This window comes from Ceratotherium simum, chromosome 22 (assembly GCF_057802395.1).
Source record: "Ceratotherium simum simum isolate JZ-2026a chromosome 22, ASM5780239v1, whole genome shotgun sequence".
NCBI lineage: Eukaryota > Metazoa > Chordata > Mammalia > Perissodactyla > Rhinocerotidae > Ceratotherium > Ceratotherium simum.
Window position 1 is genome coordinate 8,180,838 of NC_141921.1, and position 20,622 is coordinate 8,201,459.

At 36.8% G+C, this 20,622-nt stretch overlaps 1 protein-coding gene and 1 pseudogene across 4 annotated transcripts in view; one reads left to right on the forward strand and one right to left on the reverse strand.

Annotated features, from left to right (window-relative positions):
* Nucleotides 1-20,622, forward strand: part of FAF1 (Fas associated factor 1) — a 487,297-nt gene that overhangs the window by 62,832 nt on the left and 403,843 nt on the right. The window lies entirely within an intron of this gene.
* Nucleotides 550-20,277, reverse strand: LOC147914047 (elongation factor 1-alpha, oocyte form pseudogene; annotated as a pseudogene).

A 20,622-nucleotide genomic window follows, 5' to 3' on the forward strand; every position in this document is an offset into this window, starting at 1 on the left:
TATTGCTGCTGTAACAAATTATCATAAGTTTAGTGGCTTAAAACAACAGAAATTTTTTCTCTCACAGTTGCAGATACTGGGAGTCCAAAAATTATGATGTCAGCAGGCTCACACTCATTAGGGTCGTGTCAGGGGAGAATCCCTACCTTGCCTCTTCCAACTTCTGGTAGCTGTCAGCATTTCTTGGTTTGGGGACACGTAGCTCTAATCTCTGTCTTGGTATTCACATCACCTTTTCCTCTGTGTGTGTGTTTATCTCAAAACTCCCTTTGCCTCTCTCTTATGAGAATCACATTTAGGCCCCCCCGTAGATGATCCAGGATAAGACTCTCCTCTCAAGATCCTTAATTTAATCACATTTTTTGCCATATAAGGTAATATTCATAGGTTCTAGGCCATTTTTTCAGTCCACCACACCTACAGTTACATCAGCATTCTTCAGCACAGTGCTGGAGCGTGCATTCTGAAAGCTTGCATGTGGTCATGGTGATGGTGCTTGAGAGTGGGCACTCACTGCTGTGTAAACAGGACCTGCAGGATCTGCAGGCTGCTCCAAGTCTGGAAGGGCTTGAAATAGCTGTCACCACTTACTTTTTGTCTGCTTTTGAGGCTGAGTTGGTGATTTTGTTAGCACCAGCTGCTTTTTTCTCTATGGCCTTGATGACCCCAACAGCCGCTGTTTGCCTTATGTCATGCACAGTAAAGTGACTAAGGGGCAGATATTCTGAGAAGTTTTCCAGCCACATGGGCTTGCCTGAGATCATCTGGATGATGGCTGAGTCCCTGGACTTCAGGGCTTTGGGTTATCTTCAAGCTTCTTGCCTGAGCTGCAGTTATTCTCCTGTCACAACTCAGCAAACTTGCAGGTGATATGGGCCATGTGGCAGTCCAGTAGTGGTGAGTAGCTATTTGTGATGTGACTAGAGTGGCTGAGAATGATCACCTGAGAGAGAAAGCTACCCACCTCTGAGGGCAGGTTGTTCTTGCTGCCTGTTGTCCCACCTGATGTCCTTCACTGACATGTTCTTCACATTGATGCCCAAGCTTTAGTTGGGCAGGGGCTTGTGGTGCATCTGTATGGACTTGACCTCCGTAGTGATGTTGCAGGAGGCAAAGGTTACTACCATGTTGTGCTTGAGGAAGCTGATTCCACCCAGCCCGCAGGCATTGTGCTGATGTCCCTGATCTTGTAGACAACATACAAGGGTTTGTTGGTGGGGCAAGCAGTGGGGATGATAGAGTCCAGTGCATCTAGCAGTGTCATACCTGCCACATTCCCTTCTTTCTTGATAATCTTCCAGTCTTTGAACTATTGCATCTTGCTGCCGCTGGCCAGCATGTTGTCCCTGTGCCAGCGTGAGATGGTCACGAAGGGCATAGCCTCAGAGTTGTAATTGATCTTCTTGATATAGACCTTCACCTCTTTGGTGATCTCCTCAAAGTAATCTTGAATGAGATAATTAAAACCATAATTTTAATATTAAAATACATTAAGGTGAGAGAAAAATAATATAGGGAGAGAGCTTGTTTTAATATCTTAAACAGAGTAGTATATTTCAGTGTGTTGTGCTGGGAATCTGTCTTCAGCTGGTTGCTAAGGAAACTTTTGACTGTGTTTGACATTCATTCTTTTTTTTTTTTTTTTTTATAATTTTTATTTATTTATTTATTTTCCCCCCAAAGCCCCAGTAGATAGTTGTATGTCATAGTTGCACATCCTTCTAGTTGCTGTATGTGGGACGCGGCCTCAGCGTGGCCGGAGAAGCGGTGCGTAGGTGCGCGCCCAGGATCCGAACCCGGGTCGCCAGTAGCAGAGCGCGCGCACTTAACCACCAAGCCATGGGGCCGGCCCTGACATTCATTCTTTAAAAGAAAAATTAACCCCTGAGATTAAGTAGAATACACTTTAGTTAATAATGTTTAAAATCTCTCCTTAGAATACACTTTAGTTAATAATGTTTAAAATCTCTCCTTAGCACTTGCTTTTTTTAAAAAATTGACTTTGATTTTTCGAGAGCTCAGTGCTGTATAAAATTTGAAGTTTTTCCTCATTTTAGTTCTAGTGTTCGTGGGCACAGTTCTTCTTGGTCACTTAGGCATCAACCCTATTTTTTACTTCTAACAGCTTTTGGGTTTAATCTCACTTTTGCCCTAAGGAGACTGTGAATGAAATGGGGAATGACTCTGTCTATCTCTAAAATTCTCAAGGAATTATCTGATGTAATAACATGTGGCCACGCAGTTGAATTTACATAAAATTATAAAACTGATTATCCTTGTTTTATGCTTAGCCTTCCCTTTGTGCTCCTTTTCCCAATACTTCTCTGTTTTTTCCTTTTTGCTCCTTTTCCTATTCCCACGCCAAGCCTTTATGTTCATAGGTTACATTTATGGTACTTCATGGCTTACATTTCTTACTCACCACATCTCACTGCCATCTCTCTCTCCCATCCACTGATTCTGAGATGTGTTTTGTACTGATTTTCAGGGTTTCCCTGTAGGATTAAACTCTGGTTGTTCATTGTAGTAACTGGTTTGTTAACACCCGTTTATAGGCTGCTTTCCTTTCCCTGTATAACGAGTCCTCATTTCTCTACCAGAGACTCCTGCACCTCTCAGGTAAACTACTTGCACTTGAAATCTTTTTTGGAGTCTATTTATGGGGGAACTTTAACCAACACTTACATAAATAGATATATAATTACTCATCACAGATGAGGAGAAATACTCAACCTTACTAATAGGAAATGAAAGGCAAATTAAAATAATTACATACCACTTTTCACCTTTTAAATTAAGAAAATTTTATTGTAAAATGAAAATATTCAATCCTATGAGAGTATAGTAAATTAAACTTTTCAGCATTTTCCTGGAAGGAATGTAAATCAACACTGTACTTTTGGAAAATATGTTATCAACATGAATGTGAACACCACTTAAAATATCCATAATATTTACTCTACCAATTCCAATTCTAAAACTATATCATAGTGAAAACTTCTTAAATATAGAGAAATATTATGCACAGAGATGTTCATTACATTATTGTTCATCACATTATTTGTAATGGCTAACAAATATGAACTAAATTTTCAACCACTAAGAATTATAAAAATAAACTCTCACGCAGTCACTTAATGGAGAGAAAGGAAAGCAATTAAAAAGCAATAAAGCAAGCCAGCCCTGATGGCCTAGTGGTTATAAAGTTCAGCACTCTCACTGCTTCAGCAGCCCAGGTTTGTTTCCCAGTCGTGGAACCAGACCACCTGTCTTGTCAGTTGCTGTACTGTGGCAGTGGCTCACATAGAAGAACTAGAAGGACTTACAACTAGGATATACAACCACGCACCGGGGCTTTGGGGAGGGAAAAAAAAAAGCAATAAAGCAAGTATATTTTTCAAATTAGAATTTAAAAATTTAAAAATTTAAAATTAAAATTTTAAAATTTAAAATAAAAAAGTATACACATTTTATACATGTATCTTCTAAAATAGACCCCACTGTGTCAGATCAAGCCTAATGTAATGGCATAGATGTAATGACAATGTAATACATGAAATGAAAAGATACATGGAACCAAAAAGGTAATATCACATGTAGTCATAAAGTAGTCAAATTTTTTTCTCTTCGTTAATTTAGTCGTTTATTTAAAGTAAACATCTATGTGCTAGGCACCATGCTGAGCAGATAAGGATACATTCTCACTGAAATCTGTTGGACATACAAATTACTATGAGGATTTGAAAGAAAAATCTGGTAAACCAGGAAAAGTTGGAGATATTTATATTCTACAACCCATTAAGTTCACTTTTAGGTGTCTACTCAAGAAAAACTCTTGAACATGTGCACAAGAGGACATAAACGAGGGTGTTTACTGCAGCATTGTTCTCAGCTTTTGCTTTGCAAACATTCTTTCTCATGAAAACCAAAATAAACAAACTGTGGGATAGTCATACAATGTAATATTCTACCACAGTTTAAATGAACTAGATCTGTATATTCAAAATGTGTCCATAAGGGGGCTAGCCTGGTGGCATAGTGGTTAAGTTTGTGCACTCCATTTTGGCGGCCTGGGGTTCATGGGTTCAGATCCTGGGCGTGGACCTACACAGTGCTCTTCAAGCCATGCTGTGGTGGCATGCCATGTATAAAATAGAGGAAAATTGGCACAGATTTAGCTCAAGGCCAATCTTCTTCAAGCAAAAAGAGGAAGATTGGCAATAGATATTAGCTCAGGACCAATCTTCCTCACCAAAAAAAAAAAAAAAAAAAGTGTCCATAGGGGCTGGCCCCGTGGTGTAGTGGTTAAGTTCGGCTCACTCTGCTTCGCTGGGCCGGGTTAGCAGGTTCAGATCTACACCATAGCCATGCTGTGGCAGCATCCCACATATAAAGTAGAGGAAGACCAGCACAGATGTTAGCTCAGGGCTAATGTTCTTCAGGAAAAAAGCAAAAACAAAACAAAGTGTGTCCATATTTGAAAACATACCATAGATTTTGTTTTTTTAATAATTTTATTTATTTTTTCCCCCAAAGCTCCAGTAGATAGTTGTATGTCATAGCTACACTTCCTTCTAGTTGCTGTATGTGGGACGCGGCCCCAGCATGGTCAGAGAAGCAGTGCGTCAGTGCGCGCCTGGGATCTGAACCCCGGGCCGCCAGCAGCAGAGCGCACGCACGTAACTGCTAAGCCACGGGGCCGGCCCCATATCATAGATTTTTAAAAAATATAATGAAAGAATAGTTTCAGATTGATAAGATTTATATAAGACTTTAAAAATAGAATATTCTTTGTTATATCTGAATTCATATATATAATGTAAAAATATAAAAACATATGGTGTAACTGTCAAACTTCTGGGGAGGGAAGAAGGAAGGGATATGGAATGAAGAAGAGTTGAGGACTTAAACCATCTGTAAACTTTTCTCACTTAAAAAATGGATTTGAAATATATGTGATAAATAATAAAATTGTTAAATGTGAGTGAAGGGGTACACCAGGGCATGGGATGTTTTTCTTTTAATGTCTAAGAAATTACTTTTATCATAAAAAGGAAAATAAAAGAGTGAATGATAGACTTTCAAATAGTATGGCAGATTGATCTAAAGACCCTCGCTTACACTAAATAAAATCAACCAAAAAAATAAAATAAAACAGCAACAACAACAAAAAATTAAATTTAGTCAAGCTAGAAAGCAAGAAAGGACAGTTCTCAGATACTAGAACCTGAAAGGCAAATCAGTGCCAGTGCAATGACCAGTTACTGAAGGCAAATGGCCTTTTAAACTGGATATAGATATTAGGGGCTAGAGACTGGTCTCATGCCCAGAGATGAAGGATAAGACCTTAAGCCTATATAAGCAAGGAACTTGAAAAGCCTGGTGTCTACCTTTGAAATAATATCTAGTAAAATTCTACCCATAGATTCAGGGAAGTAGTAAAGAAAGTGAGCATTCACATATGAACATAGGGGGAAAAGGCACCATCTTCAAAAAATTGGAGCTACAAGACTGTATCAAAAGGTTAAGATTCTGAATTCATACAAATAAGAACTGGTCTAGAACTAATGAAATCCCTAAAGTTCCAGGCAAGGCAAATACAAGAAACACTTTATAAGGACACCACCAAACCCAAAGCATGAAAATAAATCTTGCTAAACATGAGTCTAATGTCAGAAATTATATGCCACAGGGAAACCACAGTCACAGTCAGCAGATGCCAAAACTGAAGAACTAACAATTTGAGAATTGATAACAATCTCAAAGAGACTTTAAAGTAGATATGTTTAAACTGTATAGAGTGACAAAGAATAGAATTCATAAGGCAGGAACAGGGCATGGTGAAAAATAGAATAGATTTGATTTTATAAAGAATCTGAAAGAAAGTCCTGAAAGAAAAAAAACTTGATAGATGAGTAAATTAGAAACCTACATAGATTTGCAAAAAAAAGAGAAAGAAATAGAAAATAAATTAGAGCAATTTATCACTAATAAAATATTTGGAGAAAATTTAAAAGATGACATAGAGGCTATAATAAGATGCACCAACATGACAAGTATAAGATCTGAAAAGAGAGAATAGATTATGTGAGAGAGATAATATTCAAATGAATAAAAGTGGAGGCTGTCCCAGAGTCATAAAAATACCCCCAAACAATCAAACACCATGCTATCTATATATGGGAACTGCAGAAGAGCAAAATCAAAAATAACTACTAAAAGCTACCAGACAGTAGAATAGTTAGAAAACAAATAGGAAGATAATAGACTTAAGCCCAGTCATATTACATTAAATGTAAATGGTTTACACACACTATTTAAAGGCTAGAGATTGTCAGACTGGAGAAAAGCAAGGCCTGATTAGGCTATCTAAAAGAAATGCACTGTTTAAATAAAGCCACAGTTATCTTAAAAGTATGGATATATTATCAAACTATCTTTGAAAAGCTAGGTGGCCATATGAATATTAGATAAAGTAAACTTTAGGACAAGGGATATTACCAAAGATAAAAGGAACGTATTATAACAATAAGAGAATCAATTCTTCCAGAAGACAATACCCCAAATTTGTGTACACTCAATATATCAAGCAAAAATTAGCACAACTGAAGGCAGAAATAGATAAATTCAAAATTATAAATGGAGATTTCTACAGTCTTCTCTCAGTGATTAATAGAACAAATAGATTCAGTAAAGGTAGAGAAGATTTGAACAAAACTATCAACAACTAGACTTAATTGAGAACTGATAATAATCTCAATGTGTTGTAAATTTATAAAGTACTCCACAAAAACAACAGAATACAGATTTTATTTTAGTGCTTATGAAACATTTAACAATACAAATCATTGGCTGGGTTATTAAAGAAGTCTTGATAAATTTTAAAGGGTTGAAATCATACAGAAATGATTAATGATAGGATTATTCTTCATCTTCATAATTTTTTTATTCCTTATCAAGAATGAAGGAGAGGGCATTACTATAGATCCTCCAGACTTAAAAGTATAGTGGGAGAATGTATTGTCTGACCTCAGTGAAATTAAATTAGAAATCAGTAGCAAAAAGATGTTTGTAAAACTGCTAAATATTTGGAAATTAAGTAATATAATACATGGGACAAAGAAGACATTATGAAGAAAACTAGAAAATATTTTGAACTAAATGATAATGAAAACACATATATCAGAATTTGTGAGATGTAGGTAAAGCAGTGATTAAAGGTAAATGTATAACTATAAATGCTTATTTTAGAAGAGAGGAAAGGTTTAAAACCATTGATCTAAACTTCTACCTTAAGCTAGAAGAAGAGCAACTGAAATGCAAAATAAGTTGAAGGAAGGAAGGAACAAAGATAAATACAGAAATGAGTGAAATAAAAAACAAATAATAAAGAAAAAAAGTACTGATTTTTTTTTCCCACTGTGGAAGATATGCCCTGAGCTAACATCTGTTGCCAATCTTCCTCTCTTTGCTTGAGGAAAATTCACCCTGAGCTAACATCTGTGCCGGTCTTCCTCTATTTTGTATGTGGGTCTCCACCACAGCATGGCTGGTGATAAGTGGTGTAGGTCCGCACCTGGGAACTAAACCCAGGCTGTTGAAGCAGAGCATTCCGAACTTAACCACTAGGCCATGGGGCCAGCCCCTGATATTTTTTAAAGATTAAGAAAACTCATAGAGTTCTTTTTTTTTTTTAATTTTATTTATTTATTTATTTTTTTCCCCCAAAGCCCCAGTAGATAGTTGTATGTCATAGCTGCACATCCTTCTAGTTGCTGTATGTGGGACGTGGCCATGAGGCCGGAGAAGAGGTGCGTCGGTGTGCACCCGGGATCCGAACCCCGGGCTGCCAGCAGCAGAGCGCGCACACTTAACCACTAAACCATGGGGCTGGCCCAGTATAGAGTTCTAACTAGGCTGATCAAGAGCGTACCTCCCACACAAATTATCAATAGGATAATTCTTCATCTTCACAAGATAATTCTTTAATACTGCTTTAAGAATGAAAGTGGGAGCATAACTATAGATCCTCCAGACTTAAAAGTACAGTAGGAGAGTATTAAGAACAATTTTTGCCAATACATTCAACAACTGGGAAGATACACATTACCAATAGAAATAAATCTGAAAATCCTTATAAAATTTAAAAAAAGTAATTGATAATTAAAAACTTCCCTTGAGAAAACTCTAGGCACAGGGGCTGGCCCAGCGGTGTGGCAGTTGGGTTTGCGCGTTCTGCTTTGGCAGCCCGGGGTCCTCAGGTTCAGATCCTGGGCATGGACCTACTCACTGCTTATCAAGCCATGCTGAGGTGGCGTCCCATGTAGAAGAGCTACAACTCTACAAGTATGATACACAACTATGTACTGGGGCTTTGGGAAGAAAAAAGAAAATGAGGAAGATTGGCAACAGATGTTAGCACAGGGCCAATCTTCCTCAAAAAAAAAAAGAAAAGAAAACTCTAGGCACAAATCACTTCACTGGCAGATTTTTATCAAACAGGTTAAGGATGAAATGGTACCAACTCTACACAGATTATTTCAGAAAATAGATGAGGAAGGAGCATGTCCATATTCCTTTTATATTCTATAGGGGCCAAGGTTACTATGGTACCCAGATCAGACAAAGACATTTCAAGAAAACTATAGACCAAAATCCTCAAAAATGAAGACGTGAAAATCCTTAAAATATTAGCAAATTGAATCCAGGAATATAGAAAGAAGATAATATAGCATGACTAAATGGGGTTTATCTGAGATATATAAGGTTGATTTATCATTTTTAAAGTCAGTCAATGGAATTTACCATATTAATAGATTAAAGGAGAAAATTCATATCACCTCAATAAATACAGAAAGATGTTTGGCAAAATGCAACACCAAGTCATGGTAAAAACTCCTAGGAAACTGTGAATAGAGGAGAACCTTAACCTGATTAAGAGTATCTATGAAAAACCAACAGCTAATAACGTAGTTAGATTGAATGTTTTCCCCCAAATATAGGGATAAAGGCAAGGATGTCTGCTCTTAATCACTTTTATTGAACATCTTACTGGAACTTTTATCCAGTAGAATAAGACAAAGAAAAGAAATGAAAGACTTCAATTTGTAAATTGAAAAGGAAGAAGGAAAAAAGTATCTATTCTTATACGACATAGTTATTTGCAGTTAAAATCATAAGGAATCTACAGCAAAGCTACTTGAAGTAGCAAATCGATATACAAATTCACTATACAAAAATGAGTTGTATTTGTATATACCAGCCATTTAAAAAAGAAATTTAAAAATACCATTTACAGTAGCATTAAAAAAAACCACTTAGGGATAAATCAAATAAAACGTGCAAAGTAGGTATTTCTTAGAAAAATAAAACCTAAATTATAATTTTATGTATTTATTTATTTATTTTTTTCCCCCAAAGCCCCAGTAGATAGTTGTATGTCATAGCTGCACATCCTTCTAGTTGCTGTATGTGGGACGTGGCCTCAGCATGGCCAGAGAAGCGGTGCGTCGGTGCGCGCCCGGGATCCGAACCCCCGGCCGCCAGCAGCGGAGTGCGCGCACTTAACCACTAAGCCATGGGGCTGGCCCATAAAACCTAAATTAAATGGACGGATTTTTATGTATCAGAAGTCTCAATATTGGTCAGATATCAGTTCTCCCCAAATTGATTATAGAGTCACTGCAATCCCAATCAAAATCCTACCTGGCTTTTTTGGTAGAAATTGACAAACTAATCCTAGCTTTATATGGAGAAGAAAAGACCTAAAATAGAATAGCCAAAATAATTTCAAAAAACAAAGTTGAAGTATTTACACTATCTCTTTTCAAGATTTAATATAAAGCTATAGTATCCTTATTGAGAGAAGATGAGACATATAGATTAATGGAACAGAATAGAGTCCATAAATAGATTCACACATATGTTAATTAATTGAGTTGTGCCAAAGGTGCCATGGTAATTCAGTTTGGTTAGGACTTTCTAAAAAAAATTGTGGTAAAATATGCATAACATAAAATTTGCCATTTTAACCAATCTTAAATGTACAATTCAGGAGCATTTAGTACATTCACAATGTCAACCATCACCAGTATTTAATTCCTGAACTTTTTCATCATCAGAAACAGAAATGCTGTACCCATTAAACAATAACTCCTCATCCTCCTCTCCCACTAGCTTCTGGTAACCTCTATTCTCTTTTCTGGCTCTGTGAATTTGCCTATTCTGGGTACCTCATATAAGTGGAATCATATAATATTTGTCCTTTTATGTGTGGCTTATTTCACTTTGCATAATGTTTTCCAAGTTCATCTATGTTGTAGCATGTATTAGAGTTTCATTCCTTTTTAAGGCTGAATAATATTCTATTGTATGTATATACCACATTTTGGGATATTTCACTGGGAGCCAATGTTTCTACTGTGAAATAATAATCAGTAGGAATTCTGATACATGGTTAAATAATTGCTAGTTAAAACAACTTTAAAGTATTAGAAATGACCAATGAAACTAACAAAAATTGGTAAATGTAATAAAAGCTCGGTATTGTCAAAGCTTTGGGAACTAGGTATACTCACAGATAGTTGATGGCACTCACTGTGAATTGATTGTTTTTCTTTTATGTTCAAGAACTGTCTTAGGTTGGATTTCTTAGATGCAAAGTCTCAGACAACGATTCTCGTACAAGTAATTTATTGAGAAAGTGGCTTCAGGAAAACCTGTTAAGGGAGTAGGGGCAGAGGAAAAAACTAGATGGAGATATGGTTTCAGAAGTCTATCTCAGTTTGTTCACATAGGGAGCTCTGGAACCTAAAATTGCACTACAGGATTGTAATCACCCAGGGTCAAGGAGGCGGCCCTGTTACACCTCTGCATCAGTAATTAATTGGCCAGGACCCACTCCTGGGGAGGGGCATGTAATGTCTCAGGCATCTCTGGGCTCTATGGCTGTCAGCCAAGGGCAATCCTCCAGAGAATAGCGCAGGGTTTTTTGAGCCTTTGGCAGCCAATACCTGTAGCAAGTGGGAAATGGGTTCAACAGCCAAGGAAAGAAACTTTGAGTGAGGCATACACAGCATCTGCAACTGGACGTATAAAGCTCTTGTCATTTGTTTTCACTTTTGGTTCATTGTATCAGTTAGGGTTAGATTGGGGAAAAACACTGTGAGTATGGACAAAAGGATTTATTACAGGGATTATTCTTTACACAGTTGTGGAAAAAGCTGAGAGGAAGTAAAGATCCAGATCCAGACAGGGACAGTTCCAAGATGAGAGAAAAGTCACTAACTAGGAATCAAAAAGGGAAGCTGGTGAAGAAGTTTATGAAAGGCTGCTGCCTCTGTGTATGGTAGTGGGCCTGAAGTCACTGTAGGTCATTAGGGCAGGCGGCTGGGAAGAAAAGCTGAAATTCACGAGTACGAAGGAGAACCATGTTTATGTTTGACGCCACATCTAACCCTGATGATGTAGGTGATGTATAGAAGAAGCTGTTACCTTTTGCTGTCTCTGTGGCTGGAGATTCACAGTGACTAAAGGATGAAAGCTGATGGGAACTGAAGGAGCGGCAGGCCTCACTGTTATATCATTTACAGTTTTTCCTATAATAAATAATGCTGCAGTGAATAACTCTGTACATTTATCATTTTGCAAGTATACAAATAGATAAGTTCCCAGAAGTGGGACTGCTGGGTCAATGAATATTTGCATTTGTAATTTTGATAAATATTTTCCAATACTTGTCCTTCAGGGCTGTATCAATTTTCACTTCCCTTAGGAACGTAGAAGACTGCCTATTGCTACAAATCCTCACCAATAGAATGTCCGTGAAACCTGCAGAATTTTGCCAACTTAGCATTTCTTTCAGGTGTTTTTAACTTCATCTTTTAATGTAAATTTCATTTTGTTTTCTCTTCCGGATCTACTGTAGTATGTTTTGCATGGTTTATTCTCCCCTTTGTTTTTCCCATTTAGTCTTCTTTTTTGTTTGTTTTGTGTTTTTCCCTCAAATTTTTTTCTGAATTTTGCTACCTTGTGCTTTATCTCTTTCTATTTTTAAATTGTCTCTTCCTTGAGTTTTGATGTCTGTCCTTATGGTCTTACTTCCTAGAGTTCATTGCTTCATTAAATATGCCATATTTATGGTAGAATGTTTGGTTACAGTTTTTATCTGCTCCTTAATGTAATTTTTGTTGCTATATTTTGCTGCCCTTTTCTGCCCCCTTATCCTTTTTGTTCTGTTACTATCTTTGTATTGATGCAGTGCCCCTTCCTTTTTCATTACTTATCATTGCATGTGTTGGATTTTTCTGGATCAGACCCCCCTGACCCCTACCGCCAGGAGATTCCTATGGTGAGAAGGACCCAGAATATCTCTCTAGGCACCACAAACTATAGTTTCTTTCTTTCTCTGCCACAAAGATCCGTTCCTTCAATATGTTTCCTTTGTATGGTTCTGTTTATAGTTCTAAGCTGCTACAAATGAGTGCATAGCTCCCTCATTTGTTCAAAATCAAGGTATGTTTATTTTTTTGGCTGGTATTTTCTGACATCTGCCTCTACTGGGATCCTCCTTTCCCAAGTTTCTTGCCTACACCTCTTCTTGCACATATTGTGTCTGATCCTACCCTTGCTATCCCAGATTGATTACTGGTTTTTGAAAACAAGGGATATTATTTGGCACTTTAGGTGAACTCCTTGTGTTCAGGAAATACAATTTTCAGATTGAGGTGAAATTCACGTAACATAAAATTAACCATTTTAAAGTGTACAATACAGTAGTATTTAGTCCATTTATAGTGTTATACAACCACCGCCTTTATCAAGTTCCAAAACATTTTCATCACCCTGAAAGAAAATCTTGTGCTTATTACTTCCCATTCTTTCCTCCCTCCCAGCCTTTGGCGACTACCAATCTGCTTTCTGTTTCTATGGATTTACCCCTTAGTTTTATATACATTTTATATACATGGAATATATGTTTATACACATGGAATCATATAATATGTGATGTTTTATATACATGGAGTCATATAATGTGTGACCTTTTGTGTCTGACTTTTTTCATTTAGAATGTTTTTGGAGTCATTCACATGTATCGGTTCTTCATTCCTTCTATGTATGGATATAGCACATTGTTTGGACATCCATTGATGCACAGTTGGGTTGTCTCTATATTTTGGCTATTGTGAATAATACTGCTATGAACATTCATGTACACATTTTTGTTTGGATAGTTGTTTTCAGTTCTCTTGGGTCATATATATCTAGGAGTAGAATTGCTGGGTCTTTTGGTAACTATGTTTAACTTTTTGAGGAACTGCCAAGCTTTTTCACAGCGGCCGTGAAAAACCATTTACCCTCCCATCAGTAGTGTACGAGGGTTCCAATTTCTCTATATCTTTGCCAATATTTGTTATTTTCTGTTTGTTTTTTTTTTTTAATTATGACCGTCCTGGTAAGTGTGAGGTAGTATCTCATTGTGGTTTTGATTTGCATTTCCCTAATGATTGGTGATATTAAACATCTTTTCATGTGCTTGTTGGCCATTTATATATCTTTGGAGAAATATCTATTCAAGTCTTTTGTCCATTTTTTTTTTTGAGGAAGATAGGCCCTGAGCTAACATCTGCCAATCCTCCTCTTTTTGCTGAGGAAGACTGGCCCTGGGCTAACATCCGTGCCCATCTACCTCCACTTTATATAGGACGCTGCCACACCATGGCTTGACAAGCGGTGTGTCGGTGCGCGCCCGGGATCCAAACTGGCGAACCCTGGGCCACCACAGTGGAGCGCGTGCACTTAACCACTTGCGCCACCGAGCCTGCCCCTTTTGTCTGTTTTTAAATTGGGTAGTTTGTTTTTTTGTTGTTGAGTTCTAAGAGTTCCTTATATAATCTGGATACTAGACCCTTATCAGACATATGATTTGCAAATATTTTCTCCTATTATATAGGTTGCCTTTTCATTTCCTTGATAATGTCCTTTGACGCACAAATATTTTTAATTTTGATGAAATCCAATATATGTATGTGTTTGCTTTTGCTCATGCTTTTGATGTCATATCTAAGAATCTGTTACTAAATTCAAGGTCATGAAGATTTAGCCTTATATTTTTTTCTGAGTTTTATGATTTTAGCTCTTGTATTTAGGTTGTTTATCCATTTTGAGTTAATAGTTGTATATGGTGTGAGGCAGGGGTCAACTTCATTATTTTGCATGTGGATATCCAGTTGTCTCAGCACCATTTGTTGAATAGGCTATTCTTTCCCGTTTGAATTGTTTTGGCACTCTTCAAGAATCAATTGGCCATAGATGTATGGGTTTGTTTCTGGACTCTCAATTCTATTATATTGGTCTATATGTCTATCCTACATCAGTTTCACACTGTTTGGATTACTGTAGCTTTGCAGTAAGTTTTGAAATAGGGAAGTGTGAGTCTTCTAACTTTGATTTTTTTTTTCTTCTCAAGGTTATTTTCACTGTTCTGGGCCCCTTGCAATTCTGTATGCATTTGGGGATCAGCATTTCCATTTCTCCAAAGTGGCTATTGGAATTTTGGTAGGAATTTCATTGAATCTGTAGATTACTTTGGGTAGTATTGTCCTCTTAATGATATTAAGTCTTCTAATACATGAACATTGGATGTTTTTTCACTTATTTGGGTCTTTTAAAATTTCTTTTAGCAGCGTTTTGTAGATTTCAGTATACAAGTCTTTCACTTCCTTGGTTAAATTTATTCCTAAATATTTTATTCTTTTAGACTATGTCACAGATGGAATTATTTTCTTAATTTCCTTTTCATATTGTTCATTGCTAGTATATAGAAATACAACTGAGTTTTGTGTATTGGTCTTTTATCCTGCAATTTGCTGAATTTATTAGCTTTAATAGTTTTTTTTTAATGTATGAATTCACTAGGATTTTCTATATATAAGATCATATCATCTGGGAATAAGGATAGTTTTACCTCTTCTATTCCAATTTTTATTGTGTTTTATTTCCTTTTCTTGCCTAATTATCTGGCTAGAATTTCCAAAATAATGTTTCATAGAAGTGGCAAAAGTGGACATTCTTATCTTGTTCCTGATCTAGGGTAAAGGCTTTTAGTCTTTCATCATTGATTATGATGTTAGTTCTGGGTTTTTCATAAATGTCTTTTATCATGTTAAAGAATTTCCCTTTTATTCATAGTTTGTGTTATCATGGAAGGTTATTGGATTTTACTTCTTCTGTATCATGTGAACTGATCATGATTTTTTGTTTTGTTTTTCCTTCAGCTTATGAATGTGGGGTAATGATTTCTCTATGTTTAACCAACTTTGCAATCCTGGAATAAATCCTATTTCATCATGGTCTATAGCCTTTTAATATGTAGCTGTTTCCTGTTTGCTAGTGTTTTGTTGAGGATTTTTGCATCTATATCCATAATAGATATTGGTCTCTAGTTTTTTTTTCCTTGTGCCCTCTTTGTCTGACTTTGTTATTATGGTGATGCTGGCCTCATAGAATGACTTAGGAAGTGTTCTCTCTTCAGTTTTTTGGAAGGGTTATAGAAGGATTGGTGTTAATTCTTCTTTAAATGATTGATAAAATTCAACAGTGAGGCCATCTGGTCCTTGGCTTTTCTTTGATGGGAGGCTTTTGATGTAGTCTCTTTACTTGTTATAAGTCAATTTGGATTTTCTGTTTCTTCTTGAGTCAGTTTTGGTAGTTTGTGTGTTTCTAGGAATTTTTCCATTTCATCAAGGTTATCTAATTTGTTGTCGTATAATTGTTCATAGTATTTTTATTTCTGTAAGGCCAGTAGTAACATCCCCACTTTCACTTCTAATTTTAGTAATTTGAGTCTTCTTTCTTTTTTCTTAGTCAATCTGTCTAAAGGTTTGTCAATTTTGTTAATCTTTTCTAAGAACCAACATTGGTTTTGTTGATTTTCTCTATTGTTTTTCTCTTCTCTATTTTATTAATCTCTATTCTAATCTTTTATTATTTCCTTCCTTTTGCTGGCTTTGGGTTTAGTTTGTTCTTTTTCTGTTCCTTAAGGTGTATTGTTAGACTACTAATTTTAGATTTTTCTTATTTTTAAATGAAGATGTTTACAGCTATAAATTCCTTTTTGGTCTTAAGCATATTTTGTGTGATTTCAGTCTTTTAAAATTCATTGAAATGTGTTTTGTGGCCTAACATGTATTCTGTCCTAGAGGATGTTCCATGTGTGCTTAAGAAAAATATGTGTTTCTGTTGTTTTGGGGTGGAGTGTTCTGTAAATGTCTGTTATATCTAGCTGGTTTATAGTATTTTTGAAGTCCTCTATTTCGTTCTGTCTCGTTCTGTTCTTTATTGAAAGTAGGGTATTGACATATCCAACTATTATTGTAGAACTCTATTTCTCCCTTCAATTCTGTCAGTTTTTTCTTCATATATTTTGGAGGCTCTGTTAGGTGTGTATGTGTTCATCATTTTTTATATCTTTTTGATGGATTGTCCCTTTTATCAATATATAATGCTCTTCTTATTCTCTTGTTAAAATTTTTGACTTAAGGTCTGTTTTATCTGATATTAATAAAGCCACCCAACCTCTCTTTTGGTTACGAATTGCATGCATGTTTTTCCATCCTTTCACTCTCCACCTTTTTGTGTCTTTGGATCTGAAGTGAGTCTCTTGTAGACAGCATATAGTTGGATCATGTCTTTTTATCCATCCTGCTAATCTCTGCCTTTTAATTGGAGAGTTTAATCCATTTACACTGAAAATAATTACTGATAAGGAAGCATTTAGTTCTGCCATTTTGCTGTTTGTTTTCTGTGTCATATCTTTTTATCCCCTCAATTTTTTCATTACTGCCTTATTTTGTGTTTAATTGACTTGTTTGTATTGTGCTGTTTTGATTACTTTCTCATTTCCTTTTCTGTATATTTTTCAATTATTTTCTGTATATTATTTAGTTATTTTGTATATATATATATATGTAATATATATATATATATTCTGTATATATTTTAGCTATTTCTAAGAAATAACCAATTTCTTATAAATTTATAAAAATTTATTTTGAATTAATACCAGCTTAGCTTCAATAGTATACAAAAACTCTGCTCCTGTACAGCTCCATCTCTCCCCGTTTGTGTTGTTTCACAGCTTGCATCTTTATACATTATGTGCCTATTAACATCAATTTATAATTATTGTTTTATGCATTTGTCTGTTAAATTGTATAGAAAAGAAAGAGGAGTTACAAACCGAAAGTACAATACTGGCTTTTGTATTTACCTATGTAGTTACCTTTACCAGTATTCTTTATTTCTTTGTATGGCTTCCTGTTGCTGTCTCATGTCCTTTAATTTCCCCTGATGGACTCTCTTGAGCATTTCTTGTAGCATAGGTCTAATAGTGACAACTTCCTTCAGCTTTTGTTTGTTTAAGGATGTCTTAATTTCTCCTTCAGTTTTGAAGGACAGTTTTTTTGGTTCACAGTTTTTTTTTTTCTTTTAGCACTTTAAATATATCATCCCAGTGCCTTCTGGCCTTTGTGGTTTCTGATGAGAAATTAGCTGTTAATCTTATTGAGGATCCCTTGTATGTGAAACACTTTTGCTACTTTCTTGATTCTTTTTTTTTTTCTGTGTGTGTGTGTGTGTGTGTGTGTGTGTGTGTGTGTGTGTGTGGGGAAGATCAGCCCTGAGCTAACATCTGTTGCCAATCCTCCTCTTTTGCTGAGGAAGATGGGCCCTGAGCTAACATCCATACCCATCTTCCTCTACGTTATATGGGACGCTGCCACAGCATGGCTTGACAAGCAGTGTGTCAGTGTATGCCCGGGATCTGAACCTGTGAACCTCGGGCCGCCGAAGCAGAGTGCATGCACCTAACTGCTTGCGCCACTGGGCCAGCCCCTCTTTTTGGGTTTTGATAGCTTGATTATAATGTGTTTTGGTATGGATGTCTTTGCATTTATCCTTCTTGGAACTTGTTGAACTTCCTGAATGTGTCATTTCTTGTCTTTTTTCAAATTTGAAAAGTTTTAGCCATTATTTCTTCACATTTCTTTTTTCTGCCCTTTTCTTTCTTTTCCTCCTGGGACTTCCTGTTGTGTGTATGTTGGTACACTTGGTGGGCTTCCACATATCTCTTCGTCTCTATTCATTTTTCTTTGTGTTTCTCAGACTGGATAATTTCAGTTGACCTCTCCTCAAGTTCTCTGATCTTTCTTCTGCCGGCCCAAAGTTGTCATTGGAACTCTGTAGTTAATTTTTCATTTCAGTTATTGTACTTTTTAGTTCCAGAATTTCTTTTTGGTTCTTTTTAAAATAATTATGTCTTTATTGATATTTTCTATTTGTTGACACATTGTCCTGGTTTCCATTAGCTCTTTGTCCGTGGTTTCTTTGAGCTCTTTGAGCATATTTAAGATAGTGATTGATAGTCTTTGTCTAGTAAGTCTGATGTCCGTTCTTCCTCACAGACATCATTTCTTCTTTGAATGGGCCAGACTTTCTTTTTTCTCTGCATGCTTCACAATTTCTTTTTGAAAAGTGGACATTTTAGATATTAAAATGTGATAACTCTGGAACAACTCTGGAAATTAGATTCTTCCTCCCTCTCATGGTTTGTTTTTGTTGCTTTTGTTTGTTTAGTGACTTTCCTAAACTATTTTTTTATTTTTGTGAGGAAGATCGGCCCTGAGCTAACATCTGCCAATCCTCCTCTTTTTGCTGAGGAAGACTGGCCCTGGGCTAACATCCATGGCCATCTTCCTCCACTTTATATGGGATGCTGCCACAGCACGGCTTGACAAGTGGTGCGTTGGTGCACACCCGGGATCCGAACCGGCGAACCCCAGGCCACCACAGCAGAGCATGTGCACTTAACCACTTGTGCCACCTGGCTGGCCCCCTAAACTATTTTTGTAATGTTTGGTTTTTTTTGTCATGGGTGGTCCCTGTCTTAGTCTGCTTGGGCCACCATAACAAAATATCATAGAAGGGAATTTATTTTCTCACAGTTCTGAAGGCTGGAAGTCTGAGATCAGGGTGCCAGCATGGTTGGTTTCTGGTGAGAACTCTCTTCCTGACTTGCAGATGGCCACCTTCTCACTTTGTTCTCACATGGCAGAGAGAGAGAGAAAGATCAAGCTCTCTGGTATCTCTTCTCATAAGGGGCAGTAATCCCATCACGAGAGCCCCACGTACATGACCTCATCCAAACCTAATTACCTCTCAAAGGCCCCACCTCCAAGTACCATCACACTGGGGCTTAGGGCTTCAACATGTGGAATTTTACAGGGAGGGGCGACAGAAACATTTAGTACATAACAGTCTCTGAAATCTTTTTTTCTTTTTTGCTGTGGTCTGCTGGTGTTATGAGAGAGATTTCCTTGAACACCTGGAGTAAAAAAGAAAATAAAAAGAAAGAAAAGAGGAAAAAGAAGAGAAGAAAGAAAAGAGGAAAAAGAAGAGAAGAAAGAAAATTCTTTCCCAATCTTTAGAGACTGGCTCTGTGTTGGGGTGTTCTGACCCTTAGGCAAGCTCTTTACAACTCTCTCTTAGCCTTCACTTCTGCTTGTGCTGAGTCTAGAGATGAGCCAGTAGTTTTCTCAGGTCTTCTCTGAGTAGGTGTCCTGCCTTGGACATATGCATGGTTTTCTAAATTCCCAAATTGTTTTTCAATGCCCTAATTGCCCAAAGAAACTCTTTCCAGCTTTTCCTCCAGGTTTTTGGCATGTCTCTTGTTTGCCTCAACTGTAATATTTTGTCTCATGTGGCAGTGGGTTTTTCGTTTGCCTTAAAATGTTTTTGAAGAATGCCCTCTGTATAGCTGCTTTTCTGCCCTTGGAGAGTTCCAACTTGGTGAAGCAAAGGAGAGTGCCTTGAGTCAGTCCTTCACGTATTCTCACACAGGTCACAACAGACAAACACAAATTCTTTGAGAACAAAGTCTACTCTGTTCCCTGTAGAACTTGGGACCAGGGTCCAACTGTTGGAATGTGGGCTAGTGTATTCAAGACTGCCACTGAGCTGAGAGTGGGGAAAAGGAAATAAAAATGCCACAAAGCTTTCCTACTGTTTTTATGTCACCTTTTTGTTGTTTTAGCATTTGCTTGTTTGATGTAAATCTTTGACTATTTTCCAGAGTTCTGACAAATTTGATTGTGACAGTTTTTGCTCAGTTTTTTGGTGTTTCTTTGGAGGGATGGGCTCTTGGAACTTACCTCCTACACCTGTCATTAAGGAAGTGTGTTTTTGCTTGCACTTTCTGATATTTGCTGCTGTTGGGACCATTCTGCATTCCCTGTAGTTTTTCTCTCCACTTCCTCCTGTGCAACTTCTGCCCTATCTTACCTGTTCTTAGCAGCTTTTATTAGTATTTTGGAATCTTTGGCTTATCCCTGTCTTTTCATTTAGCTTAAAATGAAGATTGCATTTTTTAATGTTCTCTCACTTGTTTGCCTTTGTTGTTTTTTTATGGTATCCAGGATTCATATTGTTCCCTTACCCCCTAAAATTCTGTCTTGATGTTTGTAGTCAACCCCTATTTTCACCCAAACTCCTGGTAATCATTTATATGTTTTCTGTTCTTAGAACTTTGCCTTTTCTAGAGTGTCATGTAAATGGAATCACAGTTTG